General features: G+C 46.7%; 1 long non-coding RNA gene across 1 annotated transcript; it reads left to right on the top strand.

Moving 5' to 3' along the window:
• Positions 1 to 807: 807 nt before the first annotated feature.
• On the top strand, positions 808 to 7,054 carry LOC147830497 (uncharacterized). Its single transcript, XR_015453075.1, has 3 exons — positions 808 to 984; positions 4,000 to 4,107; positions 5,427 to 7,054. It is a non-coding gene; the product is annotated as an uncharacterized LOC147830497 (long non-coding RNA).
• Positions 7,055 to 13,993: the final 6,939 nt, after the last annotated feature.

Here is a 13,993-nt window from a genome sequence, read left to right as displayed (position 1 = left end):
TTTTGAGGTGATTAGTTGCATAGCAATAGTTAAGGAAGGACAGTTTCCTCTAGTGATTGGGCCAGGAGTTTTTTGAAAGCAGAAACTGTTTACTTAGAATCCGTCAGATGAACATTCTTTAAGTGTCTGAATGACTTAGAGTTTTTAATCATTTCCTATGTTTGCACATATTTTAGGGGCAGAGTTGGGCTGGGAATGTAGCTCAGTGGCAATGCACCTGGCAAGGACAATGTCCTGACTTTGATTTCCAGTACCAAAAAACACCCTGTATTTTAGGAGGAGGTTGGGAAACACTCTCCCAGATGGCTGCTGGGCAGAGGTTATGTTCAGCCTGGCTTCCGGGTCCCTAATCCCCCAGGGGCTGGAGAATGTGGGGTGGAGTCTGTTTCCTAAACACAGGGCCACCTCCCAGCCTGGTAGGATGTCTGCTTCAGAGACAGGGATGAGCAGGGAGGGGACAATTATTACTAGCAACCATGGCCTCTGATTAGAAATGTGCATGCTGCCCCTCTTGGAACCTTAGCCCACAATTTACAATCACAAGTCATTGTTGTTGGATACTTCCAAGTTGATGGCTACTTCCTCTTCCACAGGGGAAGCAATCTTCCCTCTCTCAATGATGCAGAGTGGAGAAATGTCTGGAGCATCCAATCAGTCATTCTGAGTCCCAGGTGAGAGTATGACAAAAACAAAAGATTCAGCACATTCACCCCAGGGTCTGAGCATCTGAGTTTTGCACATGCACATTGACACAGGCAGAACCTACACTGAGACACAGTGAATGTCTTTCATCACAAACCTGATTGAGCCTCAAAGTAAAAATTCTTCATTGTGCCAGCTGGAGACTCAGGGAGACCTGCACAGCTCTGCCAAGTCATGTGGTCAGGGCCAGGCTAAAGGGAGAGCTAGAGAGGAAGGGATGTAGCTCTCCCCACTTAGAACCAAGCGTCTCCTGCACCAATAATGTGAGAACTCGGAAGAAAGGTGAGCAGGTCAGAATCTTTTCATCAAACCCCACATTCTGTATTCCAGGAAAGAATTTCTGCTTGCAGTGGAGTGTGTTCCAGTGCCCGGGGGACTGGGAGGATGCAGCTATTTGGCTCTTTTTACTCAAATTTATATGCTTCTCTAGCAGATGATTGCCAGCATTGCCAGAGCTGTACGGCCTTAGTTCTATGGGGTTTTTTTTGGTTTTTTGTTTGTTTGTTTGTTAGTTTGTTTTTGAGACAGGGTCTTGCTCAGGCCGACCGGACCAGAACCCAGGTGATTCTCCTGCCTTAGCCTTCCAAGTGGTGGGATTATAGGTGTGCACCACTACACCCAGTTTAATTTTTTGAGTTTAAAAAAAGAAGAAAAAAGAATAAGCCAGACATGGTGGTGCATGCCTGTAATCCCAGCACTTGGGGGTTATGGCACACATTTGTAATTCTAGCATTCTGAAAGGTGGAGGCAGGAATATCACCCTGAGCAATTTAGCAACTTAGCAATAAATCGCAAGACCCTGTCTCAAAATAAAAAACAAAACAAAAAAAGGGGGGCTAGGGATGTAACTCAGTGTGAAGACCCTGGATTCACCCAGTACCTCAAGAAAAAAGATTTCCCAGGCTGCTTTCTTTGCAGAAGAAAGGGGTTTGGTTACCACCCAGCTAGGCAGGGCAGGGTGGTGACAAAATTGCACTTGTACAAGTGTGACTGATGGCTCAGCCTAAGGCCTGAGACAAAGCAGGTGGATTGGAAGGCCCCTGCACAGAGGGGTTAGCTGGTGGGGGCATAGTATAGTGCATGGCAGGACCCCCTGGGTTTGGGGAGCAGCTCCATGGAGGGGTTTTGATGATGCTTGGGTCAAAGAGGGCGGAGTGTGGGATCTCTGGCAATGAGACAGGCAGGGCTGCTGATTGAGATTTGTGCCAAGTACCTTGTCTTTATTCTGGCTGCCCTGCTCCTAGCTAGGCCCCTCTGTGAAGTGTGCAGAAAGCCTCTGACAGCTATCTGAGCTCGTCTCTGCTGCTCTGGGGAAACCAAGATGTGGAGACCAATCCTGAATTTGTTTACTTCTTAAGTAATCTTGGTAGTCTCTGGAGCTATAGCAGGGCCTGATTATCATGTGACTTACTCATTCATTTATTTGCCCACTGAATACATTTGTTTTCTTTCTCTGCATTCATGTACCCCTGGGTGTGGTCATGGGGATTGAACCCAGGGTTTTCACAGTGAGCTAGAGCTCCAAGCCATTTGTATTGTTTATTTTGAGACAGGGTTTTGCTAAGTCACTGAGTTGCCCAGGCTGGGCTTTAACTTGGATCCTCCTGCCTCAGCCCCCCATAATGGTGGGATTTAGAAGTGAGTGCCAGCGTGGCCTGTTCATCGAGTGCATTTCTTCACTTAGGGTTAGACAATTTTTCAAAAATTTCCTTAAAAATGCAACAATTTATATAATATATTTTGGCTATAAATATTCCCCTATTACCATTCCCTCCCTTTCCCTCCTCCTGTCTCAGGCAATGTTCTAGGCTTTGAAGTTCTAAGGGCAGGCAGGACCCACGAGCCTTCAGGGAGCTGACTTCTATGTGGGGTTGACTTGGGCCTAGCACTGTCCTGGGGGAGAGTGCATCGGGTCCCATGGGCAGTTATATTCCAAAGTCAGCTTGAATGTGATTCTCCCCATTGCCAAGTATTCTAGAACACATGCAGAAGTCACCATGTCCACCAGCCTCCCTACAGCTGGGTGTGGTGACAGCTGCCTATAACCCCAGCTACTGTGGAGGCTGAGGTAGGAGGATCACAAGCTCAAGGTCAGCCTGGGCTACATAGCAAGAACCTGTCTCAAAATAAAAAATACTAAAAGGACAGGAGATGTAACTCAGTTGGTAGGGTGCTTGCTTGGTATGTTTCAGGCCCTGGGTTTTGAAATCATCTTTTGTCCTGAATGGTATATTGGAGCACAGTGACACTGTTAACCCTCTAGAACTCGAGTAGGCTGGCTTGATCTGAAATGACGTTGGAGAGAAACGTGGGTCCAAAAGTGGCTCCTAATACCTTCAAGAATGAAGTGTCTTATGCCTGGCTGCACATTCAAATGACTCAGTTTACTTTAAAAAGCACCCATAGAGCTGAGAATGTGGCTCGGTGGTACAATACTTGCTTAGCATGTGAGGGGCCTTGGGTTTGATCCCCAGTACCCCCAAAAGATAAAAATTAAGAAGTACTCATGCCTGTGCCCAGCCCCAGCTTCTGGAAGCCTGCAGCTCTGACTGAGACTGTGGAGCAGGGTGGTCCCCTGTGGTTGGGAGCACCTGGTGATGCAGGGGTGCAAGTGCAGACTGTAGCTCAGAGCGTTCTAGATCAGGGGCTTCATCCCAGAGAGCAGGGGGACTGGCCCAGGTGGCCTGTGTCAGGGCACCAGTACTCTGGTCTGTTGGTGGGAATTTCATAAACAAATCTCCAAAGTTCATACCACTCTTCCTGTGACTGGAAACCTTTCAAATGGTCAAAGCAAACCTTTCTGCTCCAAAGCAGCTTTGAAGTTCAAATTGTAAAGCAGGCAGGCCAAGTCACCCTATAGAGGGAACATTTGAAATTCCTGGAGTGCATGTCAGAATTTCAAAGGATCCTAATGATAGGCGTGGGCTGACTGATATCTGGAGCAAGCAAGCAGCAAGGCTTAATAGGATCATAGTCACCAAACGCCTCTGAATCCTCTGTCTTCATAGAAATAGGCGATTGTGAACTTGGAAGGCCAGCCTCCCACCCAACAAAGGAATTCAGTCTAGAACATCGCTGCTGGAGGGCCAGCTAACCTCTGCTGGGACAATTTTGGAAGAGACATTACTGTTTTCTGAGAACAGTCTGCACCACTTAGTATAACTGGGTTAGTGTAGGAAAGGAACCCTGGGAGTTGGGCTGGAAACAGAGCTTGTGTCTCAGTTCTGCCCTCTTCCAGAGCTGAAGTGTCTGGACAGCCACATTCCCCGCTCAAGGCCTCTCTTCTTTGACCTGTAGCCTCAATTTCTGCTCCTGTAAGATGGTTTTCCAGTCTTCAGCACTTGGCTGTTTCCTGCAATCTGTCAATGTGCTTCTTACAATCTGACACCCAGAAGACAGCACCAGGTATGAAATATCAGATGCATCCAGCAGCGCAGGGGCACAACTGGGACACGAAAGCACCTTGGCTTCTCTGTAATTAGAAAGCGGCCCAGGCAGGCTGGGTCAGCCTGGGGACAGGGATGGAAGGCTGTTTCCTTGAGGAAGATGTTGCAAAGGCCTCTCTAAGTGACCATGACTGAGTGGGCAAAAGTGGGTGGACAGTGTCTAGCACTAACTTGTAATCTAGGATTAAACAAAAACATTACTCTGTAGTTTTAGTGCATTTATTTCTTTAATTTTCCTTAGTAAAAATCTTGCAAATATGTGGTCTGTTCAGTGTGCAGACCTTGTAGGATGGGGAAGAAAGAGGTCACTGGAAAGAAAAAAAAAAAAAAAGCCAGATGAGCAAATGCTCTCTGTCCTCTGGACAGGAACAGCCCAATTGGCTGCTCTGGGTGGTGGCAGAGAAGGCAAACAAAAGCGATAAGGTTGAGGCAGAAAGGTCACAAGTTCTAGGCCAGCCGGAGCAACTTAGTGAGACTCTCTCTCAAAATAAAATTTAAAAGGCTGTGAATATAGCTCAGTGGCAACATGCCAACCATGAGGCCCTCAGCTCGATCCTCAGTGCTGAAAAAAAAAAAAGCTTTGCCCTTGGGAAGGTGAGCAGTCTTGGAGAGCAGCCGTTGGAGATGAGGGGAGAAACTGGCCTCTGCTTCCTGTCGAACCAGAAGAGGAGTGGAAATGAGAAGTGATGTCATCGCCCGCTTGCTCAGGAGCTCTGCAGTTAGGAACTGCTAGCTGGAGACTGTCGCTCGCGCTCGCCAGGAGGATGTCTGTCTGTATCTGAGCAGGACAGGCTGCTCACAGGAAGCAGCTCAGGGCCAAGGCCTTGCACAGCCATGCGTGGGGACTATTCCAGAAGAGGGCACATCAGAGTCTGTGTGGCAGCAGCCACCAACCTCTTTGTCATTTAGCCTCCCACTTGTCACTACACACAGTGACTTTATAATAAAAGGCTTCCTGACTGTGAGTGGCTGATGTCCAATAAGGCAAAATCTGAGCTGCTTTTTCCCCTAATTTCACCATTGTCTCCAGAAACAAAGAGAAACACATAAACTGAGGGTGGGAGTGGGTGCTGGTGAGGGGAGGGTGTTTTGTTTCCTTTGTCTGACTGTCTGGGTGCTCGAGTTTGCTTGACATCTGAAATGCTGTGCAGTATAATGGCAACTGAAAACAAATATGCACAGAGAGCTTCTGTGAAATGGATACAGTATTTTCCTTTGAAAAAAAAATTCAACCTATTATGTAATCCTTCCTCCTCCTACCTCCTCTCTTTCTTTTAGAGGTGCTGAGGATGGAACCCAGTGCCCGTGCACGCCAGGCTCTGCCACTGCCTTACAAACTCTGTCCAGCCAACCCAACAATGATGCTATTTCTTTACATCTGAGGAAGCCAGCAATTAGCCTGAGTAGATCCACGTAGATGCTGCCAGGTAAAATCCCCATCTCAGGAAGACTGGGGCACATGCACTGCTCAGGTTTTAGAGAGGAAGGAAGCAGGTTTGGAAATAGAGTCTGCTGAAATGAATGCCAGCCTGCAAGGGATTGCCCTACTTGGAGAGGAATTTAAATGTGCTGAACATGTGCCACCACCCAGAGTCCCGGAGCACGGAATGTGTCTGTTCATTCACTCATGCATTCGCTTACTTAACAAATATTTACTGAGGGCAGCTCTGTGTCCACGTGTCTATTTGGCTTTCCAGGTTGGAAGTAGCCTCGCCACGGGTTTCTAACTCTGTGGGAGGGAAACACTACATATTCATCTCCTCCTCAGAGGCAGGGCGGCCTCAGGCAGTTGATGTAGCTTCACCCAGATTTCAAAAGCTCCCCAGCCTTCACGTTTGGAAACAGAATTTACCTACGTACCAGGGACTGGGCCACCTAAACTCAGGCTTGCTCAACTTTCTATTCTTTACCAGAAAATGCCTTGAAATCTTTCTGCTATTCACAGAACAGTTTATTGGCCTACCTTGCCCAGCTGGCCACCCCTGTGAAGGCGAAGTGTTCATCTAGCTGCACTCTGCTGGTAGCAGCTTGTGCCCTCAGGAGACACCAGAAGCAAGAGGGAAGACTGGCCAGGGCAGTCCTAAACTCAGGACAACCTGAGCAGAGATCCAGACTCAACTCCACTTGAGGTTCCTGTCCTTCTTGGTCACAGTTGGTGTGTCAGTGACAAAGCCAGTACCAATGGTCCGGTGGCCATTTGCAATAAAACATTGGCCTTTCCCCAGGATCATTGGCTGTCCTAAGTTGAGGCTGAGCGCTAGGTCCTCCCTGGGAGTGCCAAGCTCCTTCAGGGCACTGCTAGCCTTCTGTGATGAGTCACACGTGGAAAGTATGATAGGGTCATCATGCTGTCTAGGGATAGCTTCCTCTGGCATCACAAACATGCAAACAACATTCAAGGAGAACATGAAAGGGCCAATGATCTGTGTTCCTGGGTATATTCTTCACAAAAGTGTTTTAGGAATCTTGGGTCATGCAGGTTCTTCAACCACAGGAATGTCTCTAGATCTTGACTCCTTTCTTGCTTCGGGAAAGAAGTATCTCTTACCCTCTCCATCATCTGGTCTTTCTTCCCTCTTGATTTTTTCTGCACTCTACAAATATTTCTAGTTCTTCCCTAAACTACTTCTCTCTTCTCTGCTCCTCAAATGACTAAGAGTGTCTCTGTTTATTTCCAGTGACTGACCACTGGCCTTCTTGGATGGTCTCTGTCATCTCCCTGCGGACTTCTCAGGTCCACTCGGAGGTGACCCCTGACCTCCACTGGAGAGAGTTATCCCCACATCCGCCATCTTCCTGCTTCAGAAGTAGAGCCCCTCAGTTGTTGCCCAGCTGAAACTGCTTTTCTCAGGTTCCCTTGCAGCTAGGTATTGCCATGTTCTTAACTTCTGGGTCATTTCCTTAAAAGGAAAGGCCGTGCTATCCACTTTTGCTTTTACCTTCATACTGGCTAGAATGTGGGCAACATCAGAACAGTCATTTTATACCTGAGATGAAAATGTCATAACAAGGGCAGCAGGACAAGCTAGAAGAGGCCCCAACAGTATGGCTCTGTGTTGTCCCTGTACTGCTGTGTGAGGAAAACACACTTCTGACAGTTATTGTGGTCTTTGTTACAGTAGCCAAATCTGTATCTGTATAGAATAACAGATCTTCAGTCACGCAAACTTCCAATTGCCAGTTCTGGTGACTTTCGCTCAGGCCATGCTGTCCCTGATCTCCCTGCAGCACTAGACACTGTGGGTTTCCTGCAGCCTCTTTTTCCCTCCCTGGTAATGCACTGCCTGATGCCCTTCCATCTCTCTGCTAGCTCCTTCTTTGTCTCCTTCAGTGGTTTTCCTTGTTCCACCCCTCCTGTGACCACGAACACAAACTTTTCCTCTCTACCACATGCCCTCCTCTGGTGAAATCATTTCCTCTCAGCATTTCTTTTTGCTTGCTTGCTTGTTTTGTTTTGTTTTGTTTTTGGTGGTGCTTGGGATTGAACTCAGGGCCTTCACACTGAGCCACATCCCCACCCTTTTTTTATTTTGAGACAGGGTCTCATTAACTCTCTGAGTTGCCCATGCTAGGCTTGAATGTGCAGTCCTGCCTCAGCCTCCCAGGGTGCTGGGATCACAGCCAAGTGTTGCAGTGCCTGGCATTTCTCAATGCTGAGCTCTTTCCTTCAGACCACAGTATCACCATCCAGCTCGTGACAGGTACAGATTCTTACACATAGTAGCCTGGCCTGACAGTTTGAATCCCGGCTCTACCACCTGCTCTCTATGGGATTGTGGCCAAGTTACTTAGCCTCTCTCTGCCTCACTTTTCTCATCTACAAAAGGCTGTTGTGAAGATCAGGTGGATGATGGACAGCACTCAGTGCCGAGGCTGCACCTGGGACCTCCGTGTGAAGGGCCAGCTCTTAGTGCTGTTGGCATTCACGCCTGAGGACACAGCTGGCCCAGACATTACCTCAGAGCCTCAGTCCCTGTGCTTCGTGGGTGAGGACCATGACTAGCTTTCTCTGCCTGCCTGGATTCCGGTGCCCTCCTGGCTCTGACCTTGGCCAGTTACAGGACGGTTGTACACTCCATGTCCATCATCTCTGGACACTAAGCGCCAGTCCTGACCCTTCACTTGGCTCCAGCACTGCCTTTGAAACTGTCCCTGGCCATGGACATCGCTAGGTCTCCCAGGAGGGTCTGCGTGGTTGGCAGAGCCACAGGGCTGATGCGGTGTCATCTGCTCCATCCACTGAGAACTTTTGATGGGGAGTTTCTCTTCCCTTCCCCCGGATGATCATATCACAGCCCTACATGGTTTAGGAGGGAGACCTCTGACTCCAGAACCAGATTGATCCAAATTCAAATCCAAACTACCCAAATAGCACTGGGCAAATTACTAAACTATTTAGAGTTGCATAACATATAACCAGAGCTGGGCGTGGTGGCACATTATAGAATCCCAGCACTCAGGAGGCTGAGGCAGGAGGAATGCTGTGAGTTTGAGGTCAGCCTGGGCTACATAGGGAGAAAAAAATTTTTTTAAATAAAAAACATACAACCATGCTCTGTTAGGTAACATTAGCTACATTTAGAGCCAGGCACGACATCACATGCCTGTAATCCCAGCACTCTGTGGAGGCTGATGCAGGAGGATGGCAAGTTCAAACATAGCCTGGGCAGTTTAGTGACTTGGCAAGATCCTGCCTCAAAATAAAAAATGAAAGGGCTGGGGAGGCAGCTCAGTCCTGGATTCCATCCCCAGTACTGAAAAAGGTAAAATAAAATTAGATGCACTTGGATAATGTACACAGAGAATTTAGCACACAGGAAACATTCAGTAAGTATTTTTTTCTCTTATTTTAAAGCTTGTAGCCACGTATGGTGGCACATGCCTGCCATCCAAACACTCTGGGAGGCTGAGGCAGCAGGATTGCAAGCATGAAGCCATCCTGGGCAATTTAACAAGACCCTGTCTCAAAGTTAAATAAATAATTAAGAAGGAGCTGAGGATGTAGCTCAGTGTGAAGGTCCTGGGTTCAATTCCCAGTACCCCCCTCACACACATACACCCAGAGTTGTTTATTCTATTTGCTTTCATTTATATTTTGAATTTATTTTCCTGTGGCCCTGATATGAGGGCCTGAAGGTTTCAGTTTGCTGGTGCCCTTAACTGTAAGGCAAGCTTGCCTTAGCAAGTCATCAGTCAGGGCAGCAACTTAAAATATTAAAATTAAGCAAATGAATTTACATTAAGCCAGTTCCAGAATGTCTCAAAGTGGCTTTTAAGAAAGCTGAGCTCACATCTTTCCCTCATTGGGCTGCCTTGGGCAGACAGGGTGGGCAGTCTTTCATCTGGCTCTCCACTGAGCCAGCCCACAGAGAGAGCCTGGCTGGCTTGCTTCTTTCTCTCTCTTTCTCTCTCTCTCTGTCTCTCTCTCTCTCTCTCTCTCTCTCTCTCTCTCTCTCTCTCCCCTGATAGGTAGGTAGCTGCCATGTAGTTCTGGTTCTTTATGCTTCTAAAGTCTTTTATTTATTGATTTATTTTTAGTTTTTTTGAGACAGGGTCTCACTAAGTAGTTCAGGCTGGCCTTGAACTCACTATGCAGCCCAGGCTGGCCTTGAACTACAGCAATCCTCCTGCCTCAGCCTCCTGAATGCTGGGATTACAGGCATGTGCCACCATGCCTGGCTCAAATTCTAAAGTCTTGCAACAGATGCAATGGTGGGGAAAATGAGTGGCTGCCTATCCCCCGTGCCTATATAGACAATCAACCCTAGGTATTAAAGATATGGAGTAGGTTTCTGTCTCTCACCCAAAGTAAGAGCTTGGCTTCCTTAATTAAAAAGAAAAAGAAAAAGAAAAAAAAAACCCAGCTCCCCCAATGTGGAGCATCCAAGTGGAGGATGCATCCAACTGTTGCATGGGTTATACTTACACTAAACAAATGACTGGGGCTGGAGTGGGCTCATGGTAAAGCACATACTAAGGATGCCTGAGGTCCTGGGTTTGATCCAGAGCACCAGTGCATAAATAATATTCAGTTCCGCACGCTAATGTTCACATGTAGCCAGTCGCCCTGCATTTCCTCCGGCGCCCATCAGTGGGCAGCAAGGGCGAGTGGTGAAGGTGACAGTCCACGGGGCACAGAGGAAGGGACAGGCAGAGCGCGGGCAGGGCATGGGTGGAGCGGCCACCTCAGCAGTGTCACCCTGTGAGTCCGAGTCCAGGAGCAGGAGGCCGGTGGGGTTTGCCTCTCTCTCCCCGCGGTAGAGATGGAGCCTAAGAGGCTCCTACACCTCGCTGTCCTCCGAGAATGACTCTGCGTGCAGCCCAGCTCCGTCTGCTCTGTGAAGCACTTTCTGAGAAATGGAACACTGAGGAGAAAAAAAGAAGACACAGAAATCTATGCAGTGAAATGCCTAAAGTGTAACCTAATCTGGGCCAAGTGTAGCCCACAGGATCCTAAAAATGAGACACGTGGGCACCTCCAGCCTGTAATTACGCAGAGAGATGACGCAGATCCACTGCAGCCTGGGCTGCCGGACAGCGCACACACCAGGCTAGCCTCCTGCCTCCTGGAGCTGGGTGCAGCCGGAGAGGGTGGCCTGGAGAGAGGACGGCACTGAGTTCCAGTCTTAGGGAGCCAGCTGCTTATTTCTACCTACCTGTGGAGTCTCTTGTGAGATTTAAAGCAGTCAGAATGGCCTATGTGTTATAAAACGAAATCAGATAAGAGTCTGACATTGCTAAGTATTCGAGGAAATGCAAATTAAAAGTATAGTAAGAGCAGGTGCGAGTTGGCATGGTGGCACCTGTCTGTAACCCCAGCACTCAGGAGGCTGAAGCAGGAAGATCACTGCAAGTTGGAGCTCGGCTTGGACTACATAGTGAGTTCAAATGCATTTTTAAGTATGGGAGGAGATTCAAAAAGAAAAAGAAAAGAAAAGAGCAGGTGTGGTAAGGCAGGAGTATCTTGAGCCAGGAGCTCAAGATTCACTTGGGTAACAGTGAAACGCTGGAAGCAAAATTAAATCAGAAACATAAACCATGCTAAGACACCACTACCTGCCTTCTAGAATGGCTAAAATTAAAATGCAGAAAATGACCAAAACAATAGCACCAAAATGCTGAAGAAGTTTTGGATCAACAACTCAACAATGCAGAATGATAGTCACTTTGGAAACAATTGGATAGTTTCTCACAGAACTAAACATACCCTTAGCAACCTTCCTCCTGACAGATAACTCAAAAGTCCATCAGCTGGTAAATGAGTAAACAAACTGCTACCTCCAGACAAGGAAACATGAATCAAATAGAGAGGAGCAGGGGTGAATTGCCAAAGCACCATGTAAAAGAAAGGAGCCAGGCTCAAAAAGCAAGGCGCTCTGTGATTCTATTTACAGGATGTTTAGAGAAAAGACACAAACGACAGGAACAGAGAGCAACCAGTACCTGCTTGTGGCCGAGCCAGCACTGGGCCACTGAGGCTCTGGCCTCAGCCTGGATGGTTTTGCTGTTGTTTTTTTGCGGTGCTGGGGATTGAACCTGTGGGCACTCTACCACTGAGCTACATTCCCAGTCCTTTTGAAATTGTACTTTGAGATAGGGTCTTGCTAAATTGGCCAGGCTGGCCTTGAACTTGCAATCCTGTTTCAGCATCCTGAGTAGCTAGGATTATAAACATGTGCCACCTGGCCTGGCTGGATTTTTTTTTTGAACAAAGGAGTATAAGGAAATTTTGTGGGCAATGATGCTATCTTGATTGCAGTAGTGGCTGTCATACAATTGTGTACATTTATCAAAGCTCTCTGAACCGTATACTTAAAAAGGATGGCTTTTACTCTGTGTAAAGTATATTTAAATAAGCCTGACATTAAAAAGAAAAAACTCTACCACTGGCCTCAGGATGCAACTTACTGGGGTACAGTGCTTTCTTGACATGTGCAAGGCTCTGGGTTCAATGCCCCATAATCCAAAAAATCAAAAACAAAACCAAAAATCTCTAAAGAATTATTTTTATTAGGATATTGCTATCATCTATTTTAATGTGTGAGCTGTTATTATTTAATATCTGTCAGTCACTATACTACACATTTCATATATATAATGATGGTTTTAAATATATGATAAGGCTGGGGATTTAGCTCAATGGTGCCGCTGCCTGCCTTGCAAGCACAAGGTCCTGAGTTCGATCCCCAGTACCAAAAATAAATATACAATATGATGGTTTAAAAAGGGGTGATCAAAATATATGGCGAATATTTAAGTAAATTTATTATAGCAAAAGACACATAGCCATTAATCACCTTTAAAATCCTCCCCCTCCCTTTGAACACACTTACCCCATTTTTCTTGCCATTTCCTAAAGCAGTTCCAGAAGTCCTCTTTCCTGAGTGTCTTACAAGGTGCTCAGAAATATGGTGATGCTGCTATTGAGTGTTGTCTAGTGAAAAAAAGCTCATAAAAACATTACAGTGTGTCCTCATCCTCCCTATTCAAGGAATCTGGTACCGTGTGACTTCTGGCTTTTCCCCAAAGTAAAAATGACCATGAAAAGTAAATATTTTGAGTTTATTCAGGATATCAAGTTGTCCACAGCAGTGCCGCTAAAGACATGAGAGAAGACTTCCAGACTGCTTTAGAAAGTGGCAAGAATGATGGGATAAGTGTGTTGGAAGCCAGGGAAGTATTTTTTGTTTTGTTTTGAGGTTTTTTTGTTTTTCTTTGAGATAAGGTCTCACTATGCAGTTGAGGCTGGACTTGAATTCACTATGTAACCCAGGCTGGCCTCGAACTCATGGTGATCTTCCTGTCTCAGCCTCCTGAGTACTGGGATCACAGGTGTGTGCCACCATGCTCAGCCACCAGGGAAGTATTTTGGGAATGTGCCTTTTTTTTTTGGTCTTTATGTTTTGTTTTTTTTTGGTACTGGGGATTGAACTCTGGTCCTTGCACTTGCAGGGCAGGTGGCAAAACCACTGAGCTAAATCCCCAGCCCAGCAATGTGCCTTTTATTGTAGTCAATGCTTTAAAATTTAAGTATTCACTGTCTTTTTCAACTACACCACATATCTAGTCAGGGTTTCCAAGCCTCAGCACTTTGTACATCTGGGCCTGGATAATTTCTTGTTCGGGGGGGCTGATGTGTACCTGGTAGAATCTTTAGCAGCACCCCTGGCTTCTGCCCTCTGGCTCCCAGCAGTGTCCCCTCCATCATCCTGTGGCCCCCATGAAACACACTGAGCTCCCAGTAAGGCAGAACCAAAGCAAAACCCGCGTGGAATTACGATGGAATTCCTGAAGACCTAGAAAGCCAATGGGACATTGCTGGGGTCCTGACTTAAGGGAACATCTGGGTATTGAGTGAAGCCCCAGAAGTTAATTAATTCTGCATAAGGCTCACATACAAGAAATATATGCACACATGGACATGGGACCACAGAGATGAAGCAGTAATGTTTCATGTTGAATACCAATATCAGAGCACACATCTTTTCCTCTAACACAGTCTTACACGATTTTGCCAGTGGGGCCTTCCTGTCTAGGATGCCAGTGGCTCTGCTTCAGGAACTGCTTGTGCTGTACTCTACCTGTAGCAAGTCTTCATCCCCCTGAAAACAATTAGAAGCTATCGAGGATGGTGAACACAGCAGGTAATCAAACTGGGTGATTATGTGGGTTTTTTCCCCTAACAATGTTTGACCATGAAGTGATAGGATTGATCTTCTGTGTACTTTATTCAATGATCATTGTTTTTTTGTTTTTTCAACAATCATTGTTTATTTGGCAGTTTCTTTAAGCAAATCATTCAGTAATACAAGCTGCCAGTCACTGGGAGCAACTATGTGCCATAG

Source organism: Heterocephalus glaber, unplaced genomic scaffold (assembly GCF_053883595.1).
Source record: "Heterocephalus glaber isolate CG9 unplaced genomic scaffold, H.glaber_assembly_v1.0 deba00000122, whole genome shotgun sequence".
NCBI classification, from domain to species: domain Eukaryota; kingdom Metazoa; phylum Chordata; class Mammalia; order Rodentia; family Bathyergidae; genus Heterocephalus; species Heterocephalus glaber.
This window is presented reverse-complemented; position numbering and strand designations above follow the sequence as displayed.